The sequence below is a fragment of the Sceloporus occidentalis genome, unplaced genomic scaffold (genome assembly GCF_023333645.1).
Source record: "Sceloporus occidentalis isolate IW3139 unplaced genomic scaffold, rSceOcc1.0.p SCAF_1, whole genome shotgun sequence".
Lineage (NCBI taxonomy): Eukaryota > Metazoa > Chordata > Lepidosauria > Squamata > Phrynosomatidae > Sceloporus > Sceloporus occidentalis.
This window is the reverse complement of record NW_028316981.1, coordinates 35,706,880-35,732,359: the sequence shown is the minus strand read 5'-3', so window position 1 is coordinate 35,732,359 and position 25,480 is coordinate 35,706,880. Positions and strand designations below refer to the sequence as shown.

The window sequence follows — 25,480 nt, the reverse complement described above, 5'->3', positions numbered from 1 at the left end:
TTAAAATCACTAGTGAAAAGGCTGCTCAGTCCAAATCGAGATAAAGAACCATAAGAAGATAGACTAGCAGGGGTTTTCAAGTTGCTATGAACACTTAACAGCACCTGGACAGCAGACTAAGCAGGCAGGCACAAAGGTCGCCTAGTTAGTTCCATTGTGAAGAGTTGTACTTCAGCAGTAGCGATTATTTCTAAATTGACATCTGGTTTGTTCAGTTTCAAGCAATTCCAGACCTATACAGCCCCTGCTCTCACCAGCTGCAACCATTCTTTCTGTGCCACAGATTCCCTCCCCTTTCCATAGGAAATAACAGCGCTTTATCTCACCAATTTGCCAATTGATCACATTATCAATTCACTAGTTTCCCCCAAGCTTAATAAACTGCCTAGTTAACACCAAAGCCAAAAAATATGCTTTGGTGAATTGGGTCATTAGAATTTGTTAGGATAGGTATCACATTCAGAAAAAAAGGAAGCCCTATTTCCCTCAGGAGAAGAATTAGAAATGGAAGAAACAGCAGTGTTCATTTGTTCATAATTATTCATGATGGCAGATGCTTGTTAGTTGATAGGGAACATGTTAAACTGTATGTTTAAAACATTAACTTATTTTTTAAAAATATTTTTATGAAAATACAAAAAGTTTCAACTATACAAAACGTATGAATAATATAAAAAGAAAGACTAACAAGGTAACACTACAAAGAAAAGAGAAAGCAAAATATGTGAAAGTATATGGAAACAGTGACTTCCTTCCCCAAAGCATTTGGTTATACTTGAAAATATAGGCCTGGTACAGACTGCCAGAAAGTGATGGTCTAGGGCTGATTTTAGGGCTCGGGAGTGCAGAGCGTCCACACGCTCCCGAGCCCTACCATGCACCGCTGCTGCGATCATGGCTCGGCCCTGTCCACATGGGGCCACCATGATGAAGCAGGTGTGACACAGCATCCAAACATTGCTGCACCACACTTATGCAATCTGTGCACATGAGTGCGCCAATGGTGCAACCATGGCGTCTGGTGTGCAGACTAAAAAAACCTGCTTTCAGCAGGTTCTTTTTAATCCTAACAAAGGCTGCACTGCTTGGCTGGTGCAGCCTCCTTCCAGCAGAAAAATGTGCAGCTACACACCACCCTTTCGGGGCAGTCTGTTGAGCTCCATACTTAACCTTCCTATGAGAATCATATAAAACTCCTTCTACTTATACTGAATTTTAACTGTTATTTGATCCCACTTACTATAACATATCTCCATCTATATCTAAAAAAAGCAACCCAATAAATAAATCCCAATCTTTTAAAAATGATTCAAACACATCTTTCTTAGTTAATGTTGTGAATTTATCAATTTCATCATTTAATTTGATTAACCAATCTTCTTGTGTTGGAATTACCAATTCCTTCCACTTTTGAACATATAAGACATTACATTGGGGTTGTTTTATTTTTAAAAAAGTTAAAAATGGCTTTCTTAGGAGATTACAGTGCCTTGTGCTTACATAAGAATTATGTAATTCAAAGGTGTTGGCATTCATCCATAAAATAAAAACTGAAGTACTCATTGCATGAATGTATTAGTTGTGATGGTATATTCTGACTCCAAAGTCATATAATTTTCTCTGTATTGCTACATGCATTATAAGTAATTTGGAACAGCAATTCTTCAATATTGTCTCCAAGGATAAAACTGCCCCCACTGCCATTGTAGTGTTTCTGCCCTTTTTTGTAATCTGTTTTCCAGTGGAATGCATTAAAAATGCATGAGTGTCATCAGGTTTCACTTGCAGTAACTCTCTATTCTTTGGATAACCACAAAACTAATTCTTTCTTCCTATGAGTGTTCTTTTAACTCTCTGATCCAACTTTCTCAGATCTAGATATAAATATACATACATGCTTTCATGGGCCTCCTGTGGTAAACAGGACACAAAGTTAGAACATGAATATAAATTTTCCCACATTTGAGCATCTTTGGAATCCAGTTCCATGTCTACTTAGAAGTAATTTTCACTGAGTTAAGTGGAGGCTATTTCCAATTAGGTGCAACTTTTTATCTGCTTCACATGGAAATAAGCCTTACTGAGCACAAAGGGACTTACTTTTGGGTAGATACAAATTGAATTGTGTTGTATAGCTAAAATCAAATTGGGGAATTCTTTAAAAATTCAAGGTTTTTTCTACAGCAAAGATGACGTCAACTGTTTCTGAACAAGACATGGTCCTTAAGAAGCGGGGATGGGTTGACACTTTAGCATTCTGTCTAGAAATCCAGATCCCTCTAGGATGTTAACAACCATGCCAGGCAGGGCTGGAAAAGTATCCTCTATTGTTTTGTTTATGCAGAAGTGGATAATGGTTATATAGGTATTACTCTATTTAAAGTATGAACAGCTCCCTTTATAAAAAGCTGTAGTGAAGAGGAACATTTTACTCAACTCCTGGAGTACTCAACTCCTAAGCCAGCATGGCTAGTGGTCAGGGATGATGGGAATTGTATTCCAGCAATACTTAGAGGACTACAGCTTCCTCGCCCTACCTTAATACAGCTAAAGTCCAAACACATTAAGCATAGAAGAGTCTGAGGTCTAATTTTATCTTGGAAATATCAAACTTTTGGGGTAATATTTCAGACTATATGACATCTAACAGAAGGAGGATAACTCACATTTTATTTAAGAAGCCGTCCCTGAATGTAACCAAATACTTTTACCACTGACCTTGAATGAAAGAGGAAAGAATCATAGAATCATAGAGTTGGAAGACACCACAAAGGCCATCTAGTCCAACCCCCTGCCACGCAGGAACTCTCAGTCAAAGCATCCCTGACAGATGGCCATCCAACCTCTGTTTAAAGATCTCTGAGGATGGAGCCTCCACCACTTACTGTCAGGAAGTTCCTCCTAATGTTGAGGTGGAATCTCTTTTCCTGTAGCTTGCATCCATTGTTCTGTGTCCTGTTCTCTGGAGCTGCAGAAAAAAAGCTTGCTCCCTCCTCAATATGACATCCCTTCAAGTATTTAAACAGGGCTATCATATCACCTCTTAACCTTCTCTTCTCCAGGCTAAACATCTCCAGCTCCCTAAGGTGTTACTCATAGGACATGGTTTCAAGATCCTTTGGACACGCTCGAGTTTCTCAATGTCCTTTGGAATTGAATTGAATGAATTTATTATGGCATTTGGCCAGCACAATGTGCTTTTTGAATTATGGTGCCCAGAACTGGACACAGTATTCTAGGTGGGGCATGACCAAAGCAGAACAGAGTAGCATTATTACTTCCCTTGATCTAGACACTATACCTCTATTGATGCAGCCTAAAATCGCATTGGCCTTTTTAGCTGCCACATCGCACTGTTGACTCATGTTCAACTTGCAGTCTACTTGGGCTCCTAGATCCCTTTCACATGTAGTCTCATTCAGCCAGGTGTCTCCCATCCTATATCTATGCATTTTGTTTTTCCGCCCTAAGGACAGTACCTTAATTTTTTTCACGTTGAATTTCATTTTGTTAGCTTTGGCCCAGCTTTCTAGTCTACTCAGGTCATTTTGAATGTTGATCCTGTCCTCTGGGGTATTAGCTACTCCTCCTAATTTGGTGTCATCTGCAAATTTGATAAGTATGCCCCCAATTCTGTTATCCAAGTAATTGATAAAAATGTTGAATAGCACTGGGCCCATTACAGAACCCTGTGGGTCCCCACTGGTCACTTCTCTCCAGGATAAAAAGGAGGCGTTGTTGAGCACCCTTTGGGTTCGACCGGTCAACCAATTACAAATCCATGTAACAGTTGCCTTGTCTAGCCCACATTTTGCAAGCTTGTTTGCAAGAATGTAATGGGAAACTTTGTCAAAGGCCTTACTCCACTGTCCCCTGAAACCATGGTAAGATGCCTAACCTTTGACTTAGGACTTTATCACAGACTGTTTTTAAAACATTCTGGGGACCAAAGGAGGACACTCGTGTGCGCGCGGGTCCTGCAGAAAATGGAGTTTATCGCACACAATTCAGTCCTCCAACAGTCCCCATTCCATCCCCCGGCATGCACCCGTTCGTGTCCAGTCCTGAAGGGCGCAATTTTTGCCTGATGGACTACCTTCCGTTAGTGAAAAATGGTGCCCATCAGGACTGGACACGAATGGATGCACGCCGGGGGACGGAACGGGGACTGTTGGAGGACTGAATTGTGTGCGATAAACTCCATTTTCTGCAGGACCCACGTGCACACGAGCGTCCTCCTTCAGTCCCCAGAACGTTTTAAAAACAGTGTGTGATAAAGTCCTGAAACACTCTCCTTTGGTAAACATAGAATGCCATTGTAAATGCAAGCACATCACCATAGAAGATGTCTTTAATAAAAAGCTCAGCAGTGCCAGATACCACTCTACAAAGCAATTGTATATGTTAACTACATCAATGGATACAAAACCAAAAGGGAATTTTGGAACAGAACACTTTGGGTTCATCCTGTGGACCAGCAGCTTAACTTGATATTTTAGTGCTACATTTCTGTGATGCGCTAAATGTATCACTGTTCTACTATAGAATCTACCATCCTCACAAAATGCTTCAGTTGATCTAAACCCCTTGTCCTTGGGAGGAGACACACCAGTAAATGATGCAGAAACTGCTTCCATTTTGAAGCCAAGCCCTCCCTCCTGTCCATCTGCCTTGGTCCAGGCCTCGGAGGTTGAGAGGAACTGCTGGACCTCTTACCCTTTCCCGTCACCACTCCCTTCTCCTTCTGTGTCATGTCTTTTTAGATTGTAAGCCTGAGGGCAGGGAACCGTCTAACTAAAAAAAATTGCATGTACAGCGCTGTGTAAATTTACAGCGCTTCATAAATAAAGGTTAATAATAATAATAATAATAGACCTTCCCAATTGGTTGCTCATGGTGCCACCTCCACTTCCGGTCACAGACCATTGATTCTTGCTTCTTTTCATCACTAGTTGGAGCAAAGTGTCAGCAGGAGTGGGTGGATTACCCCCCTCCCCCCGGAAACACATAGAACAACACCCCCATCAGTTCTAGAGCACAATGAAATTGTGTGTGGGTATGAAAGGGTTTGGTTACTTCCTGGCATTCCTGGGGAATGCCCCAAGATGAGAACAATATCATTTAAATTTCAGATATAGGTCCAAAACACACAGCAAAAATAATCCAGGTCTCAATCCCACTTACAAATAAATTGCTTCATGATCCGAATCATTGGATCGGTTCAGCAGCGGAGCATGGTTCACAATATATTTGCTCCGATTACATTTTCTTGCTGTAAAACAAAATAAAATAACCCACTTTGGTTCACATTGACAAATGAATCGATTCAGGTTTAAACCATTTTCTGTAGGAGGTCTCTCAAAATAACCCACTTGTAGTTCACATTGGCAAATGAATTGGTTCAATTTGGAATGTTTTCAGCAGGATTTTTTTTTCTCTGACCATCAATGCAAACACATTTACGTACTTCCGTATGAGGGTCAAAGGGCAGGCTAACACAGGTTGTTAATTTCTGCTTCCCCACCCAGCAACCCTTTATCACATCATAATAAATGAATTCCAATCCCCATCTCATTCACACTGACACTGAATCAATTCGTGAATTCAATTCTTCACATTGATTCTTGAAATTGATTCTGATCCACATCTGGTTCACACATGCGTGGAATCTATTTATCCAAAAAGATGTGGAAAAAATCAGCATCAAAAAGACGCAAGTTAAATGGGTCTAGTGCATGTGTCCCCTCTCCGAATCGCTTCAGCAATTCGGTTCAAGTGTGAACCAGGGTCATTTAAAACGCTTCAAATCAATTTGCGAACCAGTTTAAAATGTAGTGGGAATGAGGCCCCAGTCTGAGACCACTGTAACTGCCTTAGCTTAATGTTAGGAAATTCTGGAAATTGTAGTTCTGTGAGACTTTTAGGCCCGATACAGACAGGTAAATAGCACTGTCATGGGGCTGGTTTTAGGGCTTGGCAATGCAGAGCATCCGCATGCTCCCAAGCCCTACTGCGCACCCCCAGTGCATCATGGCTCACTCCTGTCCACACGGGGGCTGCCATGATGGTGTACATATGATGCAGCCTTTGAACGACAGCATGCTGCACCTACATCTGTGGGTTCTTTTTAAGCCTCCCGGAGGCCGGACTATTTGATAAGTGCGGCCTCTGTGTGGGGCAAAAGCAGGCAGCTGCAGGCCACCCTTTCAGGGCTATCTGTACAGCCCCTTGGCCTTCTCTGTCAGAGAGCTCTGGTGCCACAATAATTACAATTCCCAGGATCCCCTAGCACTGCGCCAGTCTCAAACTAGATTATTTCTGCAGTGTGTTTTGGACCCTAGTTGTAGCATGTAGAGCTAGATGAACCACGGCTTTCTGACACAAATGGATATGTTCTTGTTACAGTTGCAAAAATTACTAACATCTTTTCTGCCCCTTTACTTCTTCTTCCAGCACCCTTGAGGAGATGCAATATAAGAGAAAGTATGAGGGTTTCTTGGTTACTACTGTTACATGGTCTAGATTTCTAAATATTGGATTTCCTAAAATAATATAGATTAATCTCAAAAGGCTGCAACACAAGTAGTAAATGCATTGATGATATAGTAATCAATATACTGGTCTCTCTGAAAATCTATGTAAGTTATTTCTCCATGAAACACTTTAAAAGGTCAAGGGGATTTATTGTTGATCCCTGTTGTCATTCTTTGGTTTAAATTGTCTGAAGAATTGACAACTGGGAACGTATCTTAAAGGAAAAAAGAAATCTTAACAAGCACTGGCTGGCTGGGTTCAAAATCTCTTGTGTCATTGTGTTTGTTTGCTTGTTTTTTGTTTTGTTTTTGACAAACAAGCCTTTGGAAATGAGATATTTGGGGTTATATTCCTCTTTGAGATTTTAAATTCGGATTGGGAGACTGACATTTGGTTGGTGTTAATAGCCAATATGCCAGTCATTAAAATGGATGATATCTGTAATGCAATATATCAGTCAGTATATTGAATCTAGAGTTCTCATGATTTTGAGGAGGAGTTAGTACATGCTCTCCACTTCTCCTTCAATTCCCTGTAGCCTGGGAAAGTGGAATGAGAAAGCTGAAGCCCCCTCTCCCAATAAACACATCATGGAAATATTATGGCAGTAATCTGGGGAAGGGGAAAGGCTAGAAAAATTGATTTTCTTCTTTTCTATTGGAAAATTCTGCTGAATCTAGTTTTTTCAAGGAGCTCTTCCATTTGGTGAAGAGCATTACATATCCAACCCCACTCAGAATGGAACATAAGAAATGTCTGAAGTCAGATTGACCTTTGGAATTACAATACTTGAGGATCCTTATTGCCTTCAGCAGTCAAGATTTTCATATCACTCCCTAACACTGATGACATCTACTTGTAGAATCTGCCACCCAAACAAAATACAATTCTCTCCTTTTTGAAATTGTTCCCAGTGGACTTAATGTAACCCAGTCTGAGGGATATCTTATATGTAACGCTAGAAAGGTGATGGCTAGCAGCATGAAACTTCTTTTTTTTTAAAAAAAAAATTGGAATCAGTAGTTTCAGAAATGACAAGACTGGGTTTGCTTTCCAGTGGTTAATCTTTCCACCAATGTGGTCTAGCTAATAATACTTCCACCTCTCTTCAACCCAGTATGCTATCTCCCTTTATCCCAGGCCCCTGGTCTTGGTCAGCCTGCTTGATATTTTCATTTTAAAAAGTATGCTACTTGAAGTTATAAATTTAGCACCACAGGTAGTTTGGGCTTTTGTGCTTAGGTTTTTTTTTTAAGATCTTCAATTTTATTTTTTTACTTGAAGGTGTCCAAAATCAAGATCTTATTTAATGTTTTTGTGCTGGATCCCTCTCCACAACAGGCTCCTGTGGGAGTGTGTGCCAAAGGAGTCTGCTGATTTCTTCATATACAAATTTCTGCCCCCTCCTTATGAAATTTTCCTTTAGTCCCCAAATTTCTTGCATTGTAAAAAGTGAGAAACTGAGCATCGTTCACACCTAGAATGTTTGTATTTGCTGTGTTGCAGTTCCTAGGTAACGTTGCCTGCCCCTTTTCTTTGGATGCCTAAAACCTGTTTCTAAATGCTCAACTGAAATGTTAAATTATTGCAATGGGAGACATTTAGGTACTGAAAGAAAATATCTTGGAGAGCAGAATTCATATTTGGGGAAAAAACAGTTTCATGTTGCCTCTCTTCTGAAGCAGCAATCCTTGTGACATTGCAGACTTGAGCTCATCCAGTACCCAACAGTTATTTAGTTCCCAGATCTTGAAGGCAAAAGTGTTTGCGTGTGAGAGAACTCTGTGGTTGAATGATTGGTTGTGCTATGAACTTCACTTATGTCACCTTTAATAAGCTGCAACTACTTCTGCCATGTTTTAATGCTACTCTCATGTCCCAAGAGAAGCCCAGAGGTAGTATTTTGCTTTTTATTTTGATAAATGGTGCTCCCCCATTTCCTCCTTCTACCAAAACCACACCAGAAGAAATTTAAAATGCCATTTGATGGACTATTGGCAACTGGTGAGGAGTGATGAGAAGCTACAATATACACACAATGTCAGACATGGGTTGAACTGGAATGGCCACAACTTAGGGTAATGCATCCAGTCATTGGCTGGCCTGGCTGTGAACTCATGAGTGTCACCTTTCAGCTCATTCGTTAGGAAACCCTCCAGATGGTATTCTCATGTGCCCCAACACTCTGTCTTTTCCTAGCTCATCTGAGATTGAGATGTAGCAACCTATACTTCCAAGGTCCTTCAAGGGAACCCCATCCTGAATTGGGGGAGATGGGCTTGCAGGCACTGGCATCTCCCTTAATTGATCTAACTCAGTGCCTAAACTGCCATACACTTACTCAGTGTGCAGACATCTGGGAGAAAAAACAGCCACCTGCTTAAAATGGTAGCTTTGTGCCTACACACACAGACACCTGGCAAGTATGGATCTGGGTGAGCCCAGGACCCATTTCATTAATACATTTTTCCACTGAATTTTGGAAATAGGGAGCTACAGTTATATGAAGGTTCTTGGAATCTCTAACACATAAAACCTCAATTCTTAAAGTCCCTTCTCTTGGAAAGACCATGCTGCCCTAACCATTTTTAAAATGCCTTGTTTTTGTGGCACATTATATTTATCTACTATTTATTTTCAAAGTGTATTTATCCTTCAGTCAAAAGGGCAGCTGGAACAGCTTATGTAAAACAAATAAAAGACAGTTCCTGCTGGTAGACTTACTGTCTAAGAAGACATGGTAGAAAAGGAAAAAGAGAAGAAAAGGAAAGTGGGGAAAAGCAAGTTTGGTGGAATTCAATGGCCACAATTTGGACCAATGCATCCAGTCATCAGCTGGCTTGCATGTCTGGTGGAATGTCTCTGCCTCAGTGGTCTCTGCCACAGCTTTCTGGAATGACAGTCTTAGGGCTTTACCACATGAGCCCCATTCTCCCCTCAGTCATGCTTGTCAGTGAAAATGGAATTATACCTGTTTATAATCACTGAATCACCGAACGTCTTTGCAATTGCATGACTGTCACCACTGTGCTCTTTTCCTGACTCCCCCTTAAATCTGCTTCCCTTCCCTATTATTATTATTATTATTATTCATGTATAGAGTGCTGTAGATTTACACAGCGCTGTACATACAAAAAAATAAAATAGATAAAGTAAACCTGCCCATGGCCTACAGTCTAAGAGCACTACTAAGCGTGCCTTCTAGGGTTTTTTAAAATTATTTTGATTTATTTTTGTTTTCATTTTTTCATGCAGTTCCAGAGTGCTGCTGCTGTGATTTAAGTTTTTAAAATAATAATAATAATAATAATAATAATAATAATAATAATAATAGAAATAGGAATAAAAATAAAATCGGAAGTAATCAGGGTGCTTGGAAATAGTGAGGGGGACAGAGGGTGAGGAGGTGCACTGATACTGTGTGACTGCTAATATCACAGCTGCCCTGGCAGCAACGTTTCGCACCTGGGGAGTAGCAGGGTTTGCAAGCTCATGGATGGGTTTTCCCCATCAATGCAAAAGGATGCCCTAACCACATTTGGGAGTTGCAGCAGCTCCAAGTCAGAGGTGACATCGTGCAATAGGTATCACCAATGCAGCTTTTTCCTGGGTCCAATCATGGTATAAAAGCCACATGTTGTAACTTATAAATATATCTTTATATCTATATTTATATAACAACAGATTGTTAGCATTATTGGCTATAGTCTTATTGTGAAACACTGCAAGGCTTTCCGAGCTGTTTTTGAATGTATAGTAATAAAAAGCTGATTGAATTGTGTTCTCATGATAAAGACACAATATGCTGTTTTATCTTAAGTAACAATCCAGAAAATATTAAAATCTGAGTGATACAGATTTGCTTCTATAGTTGTTAAGAAGTTGTGACAAACGCCAGCAGAAATTGGCTGGCAAAACCAGTACAGCATTCAGTAATGGGAAAAGTTGTAGCATTTAGTACAAGGCATTCCATTTTAATCTAGTCCCCACTAGAGAAGATTGAAATAAATAAAATTTAAATAGAGAACACATTTTAGATGCCAAGAGTGAAAAAGGAGTTTGCCGGCTAAATGAAAAGCTATCAATTTTCTCTTCTTTATTCAATAAATTGCGAGCCATTTTCTAAATGCATTAGATTAAAGGAAAATCCAAACTCCCAAGGAGAGCTTTTCACAACTGACAAAGATTTTATACATGGAAAATAGTATCAAGGTGGGTAAATCCTTTTGGAAGGCAGATTTCAGATCTATTTCAAAATGATACAAAGTAACATAGGAATATCTGTAACCAAGGGCTCACCTATTTCTTAAAAAACAAGATTTCAGAGAATTGAATGAGACATACCGTCTCTTGTATTTTTATTACAATGCCATGGGGTATAGAGTGAATTGCAGTACTGGGAACCTGGAAATTTTAGAAGGAAAAAACAGAGACAAGTATGAAAGAATACAGCACCTCAAGTATTATGCATTTCATAAATAAGCGGAGATATCATTTGCTCTGGGAGCTGTAAAACGGGAGCCCGATAGCATAAGTGGAAAACAAAGGATGGAGGAATTGAGAAGAGCTGCCTTAAAGAAACAGAAGATGTTGGTGGCTGGGGAGTCCATCTATCTCTCTAGTATAATTTAATCTGACTCCACTCAAGATGAATACGTTCAGTGCTCATGCAGCATTAGACTTTGCAAAGTGTGATAACAGATTGCTGAGAATAATGGCAGAAAAATGACTTCCAGCTCCTTGTATGTAACATATAAGTAAGTTCCAAAAATAAGAACAACTTGGTAAGAAGTGGACTGCTGTGACAATTGTTAAAAAATATGAGAGTTTATATGTAAGATCTTTCAGTATATCTCAGTCACTTTACAATGCTTAACTCTTGTTGCAATGGCTGCTGTATTGTCTCTCCAAAATGGGAACTGAAATGTTCCTGGTGATACCTTTGACTGGACTAATGGACAAGTGATGTGTGGAGCAACAAGTCTTGGAAAAAATGGCTGGGTGGTTAAAGTTTAGACTCGTCAATTTACTTAGATCAAAAAAGGGAGGGATAATATAAATAGAAATACTTCAGAACATTGTCAAATAATTTGAAAATGTGTTCTGTAAATTTCAAAAGCCTGCTTACCTTATTATGCCTGGATTGAAAAGTGGGCAGAGATTATAGTCAACACAGAAAGCCCTCTTACGATACTGTCATGGATGCATCTTGCAGAATCCTGGGCTTTGTAGTTTGGTGAAGCACTGGAGCTCTCTGGTGGAGAAATCTAAATGCCTCACTCTAAACTGCAAATCCCAGAACTCCATAGGTTGGAACTATGCCAGTTAAAGTAGTCATAGTGCAATAACTGTGTGGTGTGAAAGGGCGAGCTGAAAGAGCCCACTGAAATAAATAGAAACAAACTCTGTGAATGACATTATATTGGTGACATATAACATTGTGTTCTAGGGATCCTAATTCTATTTCAGGAAGAGGTGGCCTATACTTCCCCCAGCCGTTGAAGAAAAACACATGACTACAATGATCACTGCCATCCACAATGATCCTACTGATGTATGCATCAGTATAAATCAGCATGGTATCAATGCATCAATATGGATCAGCATGATATCAGTCTCTGTGTTGAATGGCAATTCAACCAACACACTATATGTGTATGTACAACCTCTGTTTCTGCAACCTTGAATTGGCTTTCTACTTCAATGGACATTTTATAGCAGACAAAAATGTTTCTACAGGGGAACTTATGGATGCATAATACACCTGCAAGATTTGGGCCATCATATATTGGTTTTGACTAGAAATTCCAAAAGGCCATGGATGTGTGTGAGAGAAACCATAATGCAGTGCCAGTGATGTATGCAGTGAGCTCGTTCTGCAACCTGGTTTCAAAGAAAGCTGTTTTGAATGGCACCTCTACAGTAATTTTTTATACATACCCCTGTCTAGTTAGAAAGTATACTATAACTAGAGATTGATAGATCTGTGAAGCTAATTTCCACAGACACGTGACCCATTCTATGCCCATTTCCTGCTGAGTACATTTCACTACAGTTACATGCAGTTAGGGTTTTTTTTTCTCCCCAGAAAAAAAATCTGTGTATAATTTCGAGGAATAGATGCTGATGCATTTGAAACATGGTCCCAGTCACTAAAGCATGTTTATCTAGATTTTAGTAATGATTTCATGCATTTTCCCATTGTGCTTAATGCATTTTTCTTCCTCTACTACAGAGATTCTAGGGTGACTAGGAGGTTTAAAAAACACCCTGCAAGGTTACATATTGGGAAAAGAATACTGGGCACTGACTTACTTTGGAAGACTTTCTTTATGAAGAATGAAACACTATGCCTCCATTTGGGGGAACCTCAATAATACCATTGATAATGGAGTATTTTCCTACAATTGGGTAGGGTGTGGTATCTGGGGGAGAGCACATCAACCAGGCACAGCTCCATCATGTCTTGGCCCCAGTGGCTGGTGAGAGAGGCCTTCCCTCCATATCAACTGTTACTGTGGTGACCTTTAAGGAGGACAAGAGCAGTGAATATCTGGTGGACTTAATCCCCTCTTCCACTGCCACCCCCTTTTGATCCTAAAGGCACAAGATCCTGTCTGTTCTTAGAAACTAAGCAGGGTCAGCCCTGCTTAGCACTTGGAGGGGAGACTGCCAACAATACTAGATGCTGTATGCTATATTTCAGAGGAATGAACTTGTCAAACCTCCTCTGAATAGTTCTCACCTAAGAAAACCTTATGAAATTCATGCTGTTGCTGTAAATCAACAGATGACTTTAAGGCCCCGTTCTCACTGGCACTTTTGCACTGGAGGGAACTGGGAAGCTTTGATTTCCCCCTCGCCAAATCCCTCCGGAAGCAAGTGCTGACTACCAATCAGGGTATTTTAACCCTGAATGCCCTCTTGGAGAAATCGGGTTTAAAATGAAGGCGCCTGGCTGTCAATCAAATTTAGTTCCGCAATCGTCATAGGTGACGTTTCCAGCACTCATTGGGCAATTCGAAGTGTGCTTCCCCCCTCCTTTTTTAAAGACCCAGGCGCCAGAATGCGCACATTTTGTCAAATTTAAAAACCTCTTGTGTGTGTGTGTTGTGTGTATTTGGGTCAGTGCAGGTTATGATCTTCACTTGGCCCTGTTTTCAACCCCCAAATGCAAGCTAATGCCATCTCTGCATCCTGTAAAAATAATAATAATAATAATAATAATAATAATAATAATAATAATAATAAATTCCTCACCTTGGAATGCCAGAAAAGGATGTGATGCCATGCATTCTTTGCTTTCCCTAGGCTACCCCTGAATTCCTTAGAGACAGTAGCAAAAGCATTTTGTGTATCAATTTGCCAAATTGAAAAGAAAAACGTTGTAACATTTGCATTGTAGCATTCATTCACAAAGGAAAAAAGCCTCTTGCAAAGTGCTCCTCCTATTTCAGCATTTCCCCTTTGCTGGAAGCAAGGAAATGAAAGGGAAAGTGAACAAGCAGCTAGCCATGTTCTATCTAATATATCTCTACCTGAAGCAAAAACCATGCGCATAGACTGCCAAAAATTATTAAAAAAATTTTTTTCAAAGGGGAAAGCTGACTGGTGGAGAGTGGAGGCTTGGCTTGCTCTGTCCCTCTGATCTGCCCTGAATTGACCCTTCCTCCTGCCTCTTCCTTCTCCTCCTCCTCCTCCATTACAGAATGCCCTCCATGGCCCCCTTCTTCCCCCTGGCTCCGTCATCCTCCTCCATTACTTTCTCCAGTTCCCCCCTCTGCCCTCTCTCTGACTGCCCTTTGCAGCCCCTGTCAGTCATCCAGATTCCCCCCTTTGCCTCCTGTCACCCTTTGCCTCCTGTCAGATTCCCCCTTTTTCCATTCTTCCTCCAGCTCTTTCCTCCTCCTCCTCCTCCTTTGCCCCAATGAGGGGAGGGAATGCCTTGCCCGCTGCCCTCCCTCTGACCTAAATTCCTCCCCTGAACTTGACCCGATCACGATCGGGGGCAAGTTCATATTTGTAGAACCCAGGTTTTTTCAAAAGAAACAGCTTTTGCCCCAGTTGCAAATGACCCACACTAAGGGGCATTTGCCACGAAACGCTTGTGCAAGCCTCTGATTCGCTTGTGGGAGATTTGGGGCGAATATGAACTTCACATGCAAGAATCGATTTCTGATCCGGGGTAATGTGTAGTCTGAATGGCCCCTAAGACACCCTCCCCCAGAGTCTTTTTGGATGAAGGACGGAGTATAAATGCTCTAAATGTATGTATGTATGTATGTATGTGTTAAGAATTAGGTGGGCAGTCTCCCATTGCCCAAACTGTAGGGCCACCTCTGATTTGATTTACAAATTAGTTAAACCATCAGCCTTGTATTTAAACTGTTTGCTTCCTTTTAAATGAAAATATGCACTAACAAAGTGATTTTGTGGCCAATGCTTTAAGTTGCTTCCATTTCCAAAGACAAACTACACCTTACTCTCTTCAAGAATGTAACCAACCACACTGGTGGATAAGAAATGGATTTGCCATTATTTTTCTGCCACATCCAGTGACCCTTCTATTGATCAAAATTAAATGATGTGTAGCTGTTTAGCTGGAGATAAAGGGTGCCTTTCTTCTAGCTATCATAAAATAATGGGATTCCACTTTAGGACAATGTTCCTAAAAGTATCTTTAAAAAAGAACAGCAACCAAAACTATATGTTGGACCTTGTGAAAGTAAATGATGATAAAAACAGCGAAGTAAAAAGGTTGGGTAGGGTTGAGACAGAATGGTGGTGGAGATATTATTTCAGACAGTGTTATTTAAGACATATTTTCTGGGCCCCAAAGAATCCTGCTTATACATTACAACAGTCTCTCAGATATGTAGAATGGCCTAGGTGACATGTAGACTTTCCAGGCTGGTGCATTTGCTTTTTGTATCTGTGTGGGATGGAGTGGGATGGGACAAATAACCAATACTGAAACAAAAGACCCCTTTGAAATTGCAACATGAAGACAGCTTTAAAATTGGATCAAGACCAAGCTCCAATCTCAAAAACAATTTCCTCCTTGGTCTTGGAAATTGCTCCTTTTATAAATACATTCCCAAGACATATAGCAGATCTTAACTCCAGGCCAGGCTGTGGACTGCTCTGTGCTTACGATGCCACTGGAAAATCAGCTATCATTTCATACCTCGAGCAATGAAACTAGTAGTGAACCAAACTAAAACAAAATGGAGCTTGAAAAAAAAAATAGAGTCACCTTGCTTATAAAACCAAATTGGCTATCATGCAAAACAAGTTGTTATTCAAACTCTAGGCTTAAAAAATGAAATGGGGTTTTGAAAGGAAGGGATCATGATTACTGAGGCTGATTTGAACCTGCCAGTTTTCTGAGTCACAGGTTATAATACTAAACACTTGATTGGCATTGGTTTTGATCAAGTAATATATTAAGAGCCAGAACAGTGTAGTGGTTTGTTTGATTATGACTTTGAGACCAAGGTTCGATTCTCCACTCAGCTGTAGAAACCCATTGGGCAGGTTGCTCACTCTCAGCCCCAGAAACCACGATGTCTTACAATCACCATGAGTCAGAAATGACTTCAAAGCACATGACAACAACCACAGCAACAATATATTGAAAATACTGTTTCAAGTTAAATTTCTGAAACATTAAAAATTGTATTGGGTTTGAAATAAAAGAAATGTAACATTAGACATGGGGACAGATGGTGTGCCCATTTAGATACATATTTTGATATGCGCTCAAAGGGACATCTGTCAAGGCTGATTTCCCTGACTCTGTGTTGTCCTACAAACCCCTCCAACTTGCTTTTGGTTCTTGGCTGCAACCCGCTTTTGGCTTCTTGGAAATTATATTTTCTCAGGAAAGATCCCCAATGGTGCAGGTGAGTCAAATGCATCTTGCAGGTTGCTTGTGGCCCTAAAACCCACTAATCCCAGATCCCCATAATTTTTAAAATGAAAATCTTGCCTAATTCTTTACCTCCCCCCACTCAACAAATGCAAAATGCAGTGGTTTTGCCCCTACACAGCTCCAACATATCCTGAAAGAGATATAAATTGCTCCTAAATTGATCAAATACCCCAATCACCGAGAGCTAGATATCCTGGCTAGTCCTCTTTTGTTCTAGCTTTTAATTCTTCTTGAACCAAAGATGGTATTGCAGTCTATCATTAGTCATTGAGCTTGAGAACTTCACTCCTTCTCCTTCCCCAGCCAGTTAACAAAGAGACAGAGAGAGTAGGGCGGGATACAAACTGCTGCTTTGCGGTGCTTCCCCGCCGGCGCCATTTGCTCCGCGTGGGAGCTGCAGCAGCCAAACCGCGCGGCTCCCGCGCGGAGCAAAAAAGAAGCTCCATTTCGGAGCTTCTTCTTGCGGCGCACTGATGACGTCGCAAAGCGCCGCTGGCGCATTCGCGATGTCATAGGCGCCGCGACACGTCTGGATGCTATGCGTCCAGTACGTAAAGATGGCGGCGCCCATGTGGAAGGGGTGCCGCCATCTTGTACGTATTGTATACGTACTAGGGTTAGGGGGGTGCAGAAGCACCGCCCCTTCCTAACCCTAGTACGTATACAATACGTACTATATGGCGGTGTGTATCCCACCAAAGTTTCTTTTCTCTTCATATTTCCTCTGGAATCTTGGCACGTTGCTTCCTGTTCTTTCTCTAAGATCATATCTCTGATCTTAACCCTGGTGGACTGGCTGGTGATGTCTAGACAAAAGATATAATTATTTATTTCATTATAACATCAGATTTTACATCTATGGACCAGAATACACCAGGCTGCCCCTGGAGTATTCTAGCCCCAGATCCACCAAAATCCCCCCAAACTTGCTGTAGCAAAATATGGCAACAACCAAGTGGGTGTCTTCCCATGTGGTCCCTGCAAGCTGCTTGGCACCGCTGGACACCTTGTTCAGACTTCAGAGTGACTCACACCTGTAGAGCAACTCAGTAGCACCAATCATTGCCATGTTGTTCTGGGTTTTTTTAAAAAGAAAATCCAGAGTAAAAGGTTAGTCTTTTTAATGCAGGACAAGGGGTGGAGACCCTGAATCTGCTCCAGGAGTTGTGCAAACAGCCTGGACCTGATTCAGGGTTTTGGGACTATGTCCCAACAGCATGTAGCCTGCCAGGGGGAATTTGGGGTATGTAGGTAAGCCCCAAGTTTCAAATACAGTAGGCAATATGCATTCTGGCAGTGTTATGTCCCAGAGATCAGACCATGGATAGCTTATCTGCCAGTGGTACAATGAATCTGCTCAAGGTTTGATTCCACTTTAAACAAACTATACATGGTGAGATAGAATTTAACATCTTTAAACGTTTTTAGTAAAATTCTGTGCAGATTCACCACACCACTGACAAGGAAGCTGGCAGTTGCCTTTAGGTCATGCCCTAATGTTCAGTAGAAGATGAGCATACTAAAGAAGAAGTTTAAGTGGGTGGAAAAACATACAAAATAAATAGAAGAAGACTTCATTTAGAGAACTCTTTGAGAAGAGATCACAAGGGATCACATGCTGTCACTTTCAGCATGCGATAAGGTCAATCGGCTGTGTCTTTTGTTTATATAATCTCCAAACTTTTGACTATATGAGGGATTCCAATTCTGTCAGGGTCAACGGCTGAAGAATACAACAGGTAGAACATGTCTACAGCCTATTTAAGTCCTTACCTGGTTCTAAACATTTACTAGAACTTGCAAGGACAGACTGTAAGGAGCTAGAGTGCATCCTAATTCGCTGACTTTGGGATCTAATATCCACCCAAAACCATCCGCCAAGTCAAAATGGTGGCACCCATGAGTACTGGGCACAGCTATTTTGACGTACAGATTATGTACTAGGGTTGTGTGACGTATATAAGCAGCAGCACGAAGCAATCCTAGTACGTATGCAGGCCGGTGCTTTCGCCAGTCTGTACAGCACCAAAGACAATGTGGATGCCATAATGAATGAAGATTTACAGAATTTATATCTGACAGGATTTATAACAGATACACCTAATATTGCTATTTAAGTGTGTTACCAGAAAAGGGAAAATTTAATTCCCTCCTCTCTATTTTCTTTGCTTTTAGCGACCATTTCTATAGGGTTGAAAACTAATGATCTGATACAATAGTCATGAAGTATGAGAGCAAAGAGGGTGGTGGTGGTTTTGATGCTGATTTTGTAATATAATACAGTTGCAAAAAAAATGTTGTCAGGAAATGCAAAGTGGTATTGAGGATTTAAGGGCCCCTGTGACTTTTAACGAAAAACTCCCTGTTTGCACAAGTTCAGCTTGCCTTATTGCTTCCTTATGAATGTGGGAGATTAGTGTTAAATGGCTCCTTAAACAGAGTCTCTTGATTCCTTGTGTCTATTTCTATTGCAACAGGAAGTAGAGGAGACTTTAATTCCTGGTTTCCTCTCATTAAGAATGCCATTTCCAGATACATGTTCTAGCTTAATGGATCCCATGGACACTACAGAATGATGACTGTATAAACAGTTGTTCTCCTCATCCCTCCCTTCAGTGCTACCTTTCCAATTCAGTTCTAGCTGAGCTTTTAAAAGTTCAGCTATAGAGCAGGGATGGCCAATTGCACTGGAGCTGAGAAGCCAGTTTTTCATCCCTTTTCCTTTCCTGGCAGGCCAGACAACTGACCAATTTGTAATGACCTAAAAGTGTTTGGAAGTAATAATAATAATAATAATAATAATAATAATAATAAATAAATAAATAAAATATTTATTTCTAGCCCGCCTTTCCTGTGATCAAGGCGGGTTACATACACATGCCAATACAGCATAGTAATACAATATAAAACACAATAAAAACAACAAATACATTACATTAAAAATTACAATAGCAATTACAAATTACAAATTACAGAATCTAGCTAGCTCGAGATACTGCAACACATACAGTAAGAGAGGGGAGGGCTACATCGGGGAAGGCTGGGAAAAGCCTGTTGAAACAGGTAAGTTTTTAACTCCTCCTTGAACTGGTCAAGAGAGGTGGCCGAGCGGAGCTCACCGGGAAGCGAGTTCCAGAGCTTTGGGGCCAAGATAGAGAAGGCCCTCTGCATTGTTATGGTATATTTTGAGTCTGGAACTCTCAAGAGTTGCTTCCTGGCCGATCTGAGAGCGCGGGGCGGATTATATGGAGAGAGACGGTCCTCCAAGTACTCCAAGCCATTTAGGGCTTTAGTAACTCTTTCAGGTCTTATAAATTTGTCCTAAGGTCCTTGTGGGTGAGAAAAAAGAGTCTGGATGTAGACTGTGGCCCACACTTTCTCCACCATTGCTATACCCTTGCTGACTCTAGCCATCCATGCTGTCACCAGCCCTTTGACTTTTGAAAACCATAATTGTAGAGACCCTTGTACATGATTTCTGGGCACAGTGAAGATTCCCAAATGTTCTATTTGCTTCGTTCTGTTGCTGTTGCTATGTGCTTTCAAGTCACTTCCAACTTATGGCAATGCTAAGACAAACCTACCATAAAGTTTTCCTAGCAAGATTTATTCAGAGAGGGTTTGCTTTTGCTTTCTTTTGAGGCTGAGAGACTGTGACTTTCCCAAGGTCACCCAGTGAGTTTCCATTGCTGAGTGCAGATTCAAACTCTGGTCTCCAGAGTCGTAGTCCAACACTTAAACCACTGCACTATGTTGGCTCTCCTGCCCCTTTTCTTTGGATGTCTTAAATGTATTTCTATTTGCTCAACTGAAATTTTATGTTATTTCAATGCTAGAAATTTGGGGACTGAAGGAAATTTTATGATGCGGGCAGAATTCTTATTTGGGATGGACAATGTCCTCATTTTGCCTTCCTTATGTTTCTGGTTTTTCTCTTCTGGGGGAGAGTTACATTGCTGCTGTGCAGAGGAGTCTCAGTAAAGCCACAATGCCTCTTATACTAAGTTTGTGGTATAGGAAGGAGCCAGACTGATTCTTTTTAATCTGATCCTTACCCTTCTGATGAAGATAAAGTCATTTATCTTTTGAGCACATCCCTCACAATAAATTGTTATTTCCCAGAAATACAGTGCTGGTTGCATAATAAAATGTACCAGGAAAATGGAAGCACCACTGATGTTTAGGAGCTACATTCATTCAAGGCTTGGCCTTTTGTATTCTGTCTTGCTGAGTTAAAGTTGCTGTTGTGATAAACCCATTTAGGTCCCACTGGAATGACTGCAGAAGATTACGCTATTAGCTTCCCTGAGTTCCAGGCAGCATTATTCATGAAAAGACAATTTTAACAAGCTAGTTCAATGTTGGCTACATTTTGATCTCAGATAAACAATGCTGCCATAGGCAGGAGTCACTGGCTGGGTGACTGAACTGAACCATCCTGTACACAAGTGGCCTCAAGTGTAACATCAGAAGAAGGAACTGCCTGGCCTCCTCACAAATAAGCTGTGTCCAGAGGCCCAGTAGATCCAGGAGTCATTGGGATGTCCATTGAAAATTTAGGATCTGTGAAACTTTGTGAATAGCTCCTGATGCGCAATGAGCATATTTCCTTAATCCAACTTACAGCAACCCTATCACAGAGTTTTCTTGGCAAACTGGAAGTCTGCAGCTTGCACTCCTATCTGCTCCCCTGTAAAACAAAAGAATAGGCCCAACAAGATATTTTAAAATCTCTAGGGGTGCATCTACACTGTAGAAATAATGCAGTTGGACAAGACTTTTAACTGCCACAGCTCCATCCTACAGAATCCTGGGATTTGTAGTTTTGTGAAGCACCAGAACTCTTTGGCAGAAAAGTTTAAAGACTTTGTAAAACTACACATCCTATACAAAATCCAGGATTCTGTAGGAAGGAGCTACAGCACTTAAAGTGGTGTAAGACTGTATTGTTTGTACAGTGTAGGTGCGCCCTTGATCTCAAGTTCATCAACATGAGAAGAATACTCCTTCTTTGGAGGTCTTTAAATAAAGACTGAATTGTTATCTTGTGGGAGTGCTTTAGTTGCAGGAAGGTGGATTGGCCCTCTTTTCCAACTCTATGATTCCAGCCAAATATTAGTAATTTCTTCACACTCTGCAATACAGATACTAAAAAAACAAATAAAAAAACTGCCACTACACTGTTAAAAACAAACCTTCTATTGAAATGTTAGCTTTTCTTAAATGAAATTTATCTGAGTTCTCAAACTGACTCAAGTCTGGTTTTGAAGGACCACCAAAGGAAGACAGCTCAACAGAAACAGCTCACAGGAATACATTTTGAAACCCTTGCTCCCCACTCTCAGTTTAAGAGGCTGCTCTTAGCTGGCCACAGAGATTTCAACAGGACATAAGAAGGGAGGAGATGGTTTTTAATGCAGTGTTATTGGCAGGACAGATTCTGAGATATTTTCAGAGCAATGTCATGATAAAAATAGATCCACTAAGAGAAACATTATGGAGTGGTACACAGTCCACTGCGCATCAAGACAATGGGCCCTTTAATGTGTCCAAAGAAGAGAAAATAAATATAAATTGACTATTCATGATTTTCTACAAGACTTTCATAACATGATTTCAATCAAGTGGATTTTTTTAAAAAAAGAGATCTAATTATTAGTGTTTCTTTGAGATACATTTGTGCACAGCTTCCACTTTCTCTATATTTTTAAAGTGGCTGTTTTCGTCCCTGAAACATGCTGAAATTTCTTGTAGGAACACTTGAAACTTCATTGTTGCAGTGACACGTACACAGCTCATATACTGTTTTTTGTGCCCCATCACATTTTTGTTATACTTCTCACTGTTAGGTTACATATTAATTTAATACAGTGGTCCTCAAAATTTCAGGCTGCTGCCCCCTTTCCTCTTGGTGACAGATCTAGTGCCCCACAATATCTATTTCTTGATATTAGGTCTACTGTTCTACTGCTCATTCAAAACAGCCAGTCTACATCACACTATAAAGTTAAACAAGTATATTTATTTCACAAATACACCAAAATCAAGACTCAAGACAAGCAAATGAATGCCACCCAGGCTAAAGGGGTTTCCCCGCGTACAATGGATTACCTGTTAAATAGACACAAATCCCTTTCACATACCTTCCACATAACACACCTCCAGGCTGCACCATTCAATACAATACAACACACAAAAACTAACTGCACCGTTAACTTATAAAAACAAACATAACTTATAAAAACCAAACATAAGTTAACTCCATTTTGTTTCAGGGTGACTCTCAATATAAAACATACTATCTGTCACTAGATGATGATGATGATGATGATTTCTTACCTGCCTGCCCTATAGATCAATGCAGGGAACAGCAATAGATTAAAATGCAACCCATAGCACACAAATGTACTGAAAAAGGGACTTTTCATTCATGTTTAGCTGAGGCAATAAATGATATCTGAGATTTACTCCCATAGAACCTTTGAGGCAGACAGAATTTCCACTCATCTAATGTTCTGTTATTCATATCAATAACTTTTTGAACCTTTCCTCTCACCTCCTTTCTGTAAGCATTCCTTTTTTCTCCGTAGCAGACTTGTTAACCTCCCCTTAAAATTGCAAGACTATTGCTTTGTTCACTTACAGTGTTGCTTTCTATTTTTCCTGTGTCACTGGGTATCCATCAGTCTTTTGTAATATTTCCTGAAGGTGTACAACTCCATTCTGGAAGTCTTTGTCCAGCTGTTCCTCAAAATTTGATGCCTGATATCTTCTAATGATTTTAAATTTTAATGTTATTAGCTTTATTAGTTGTTTTTTTCCCAAATTTCTACTTTTCATGAAAGAGTTGCAACAGTTTTAATATATATTGTTTTTAAGTATGCTATTAGCTGCCCTGAGCTTTATTACTGAGAGAAAGTTAGATATAAATGAATAAAATAATACTAAATAATACAAAGAATAAGTTGAGATTCCCAAAGACTGTCTTTCTAAACCACTGAGATAACCAGGCATCTTGTGGTGAGAGGTCTAAAAAGATGGAGAAGCTTTAGGGATGCAGTTCTTCGCCAAGTTTCTTCTCAAACGAAGCCGCAGGTAATTTTAACAAATTGCATTAAAATATTTGAAAATATCACACACATATGAATTTTGCACAGAAGTCTTCAATGCTGCATTTTCTGCGCAGAAAACATCGTTTTCTTCTACATAGAAATATCTTTTCCTGCTCAGGAATATGTGAATTCTGCCCAGAAATCTTGAACTGCAGAGATTCTCACTGATACAGGATTCTTCGCATCAGGATTTCTTAACACATAAGAATTTTATTGAGCATTTTTCTCCACTAGGAATCATCACGAAATAATGCAGGTATGATATTTTAAAAAGCAGTGTAATATTTAATTGCATTACTTCTTAGGCTGCATCCACACTGTAGAAATAATCCACCTTGACACTGCTTTAACTGCCATGGCTCAATGCTATGGAATTCTGGGAGTGGTAGTTTGTTGTGGTACTAGAGCAAAGCTCTAGAGAAAAGAAAAGATTTTGTTTTCCCAGATGTTCATTGGAGTCATTGGACAGTGTGGCTGCTTTCCCACACTGTGTGCATGTGATGTGCACTTTCCTTAATACCAGATTAGTTGATATAAATATTTGGACTCAATGAATGTTTCCACCAACCCAAAAGAAAGATAGCTAAATGAGTGAATAGGTAGCAAGCATAGTTCTGTCTATAAAGCAATGAACAATATCCTGTATCTGCCCATTCACAGATGGGAAAAGGATGGATCAGAAGAAGATGGCTGAAATGAAATTCCAAAGTAAATTGGTGAATTTTTGATTTTGACTAATTTCTAACGTCCATTCAACTTGAACACATGTACACTCATACGTGCATACTTTATTGACTTGATAATAAAAGTAGAAACCTGCCACACCTCTAAGGTCCTCCACTAAAAACGAATCTTTAGAGCTGGCCATTTCACTTTCAAATAAAAATAAAGGTAGGATGTGATAATTTATGATGTGTGCCTCTTGCATGGAGTACTCAATTATTTATATTATAATTTAAATGATTAATGCAGCAATTTTAATAAACAGTTTATATGCACAAAAAGAATATAAATTGCAAGGAAGTCTTAAGAGTTGCTTGACGCTGAAGTTAGGGTGCATGAATAAAAGATAAGTAGTCATGGCCAAAATTTATATGACCTTCTCCCAAGTTGCCAGCAAATGTTTTCATGGGAATAGCTGAGCGACCTTGATTTCTTATGCAGTACACAGGCTGCATCAGAATGGAGCATTCTTGTGCAAACAAGGGTACCTTCTAGATGACTGAAGGGAACATAGTTGGCTCCATTCCTGTCATCTGTGAGCACAGGATGGCAGAAGATATTTGCTTCTGGATCTACAAATGGAGCCAAAAATATTTCTTCCAAACACATGAATCTTAGTATTCCACAGGAATATCATGCGGCAATTCTATATAATAATTGTTATTGTTGTTTACCAGTAGGAGGATAGTTTGGATGAGTTTAAAAGACATATGCCTGGAGAATTTATAAGATACACCCATTTGACCAGCTTTAAAAAGTCTTGTGATTGATGTTAGCAGTTCAATTAGACTTGGAATCTAATGATTTAATAAATTATAGGCATTTACGTCTATGCTAATTTTGTTCTGGAAGGAATTTATGCATCATAAATCTTCCTGCTGCAAAAGAGTCTTTGAACTATTTGCATTTCAGGTCTTAATCTATAGAAAGTTCGCACATTTTCTGCACAAGAAGACAGGAGACAGAATTTTCTTCGTAGAAAATATTTCTGTGCAGAAAATGCTGTTTTGTGCAGAAATGTTGCTTTATATGCAGAAAAACTTTCCTATTTCTGCCTTTTTTGCAAAGGTGTTTTCTACTCAAAAAGACCACCATTTAAAGTTTGTTCAGAATATTTCTTGAACTGTTAAGATTCCCATCAGTACTGGCGGCTACTCCTTATCAGTACTAGCTACTC

The 25,480-nt window shown here is 40.0% G+C and overlaps 1 protein-coding gene across 2 annotated transcripts in view; it reads right to left on the bottom strand.

The window, feature by feature from the left end:
* Positions 1-25,480, bottom strand: part of TAFA1 (TAFA chemokine like family member 1) — a 451,916-nt gene that overhangs the window by 9,995 nt on the left and 416,441 nt on the right. The window lies entirely within an intron of this gene.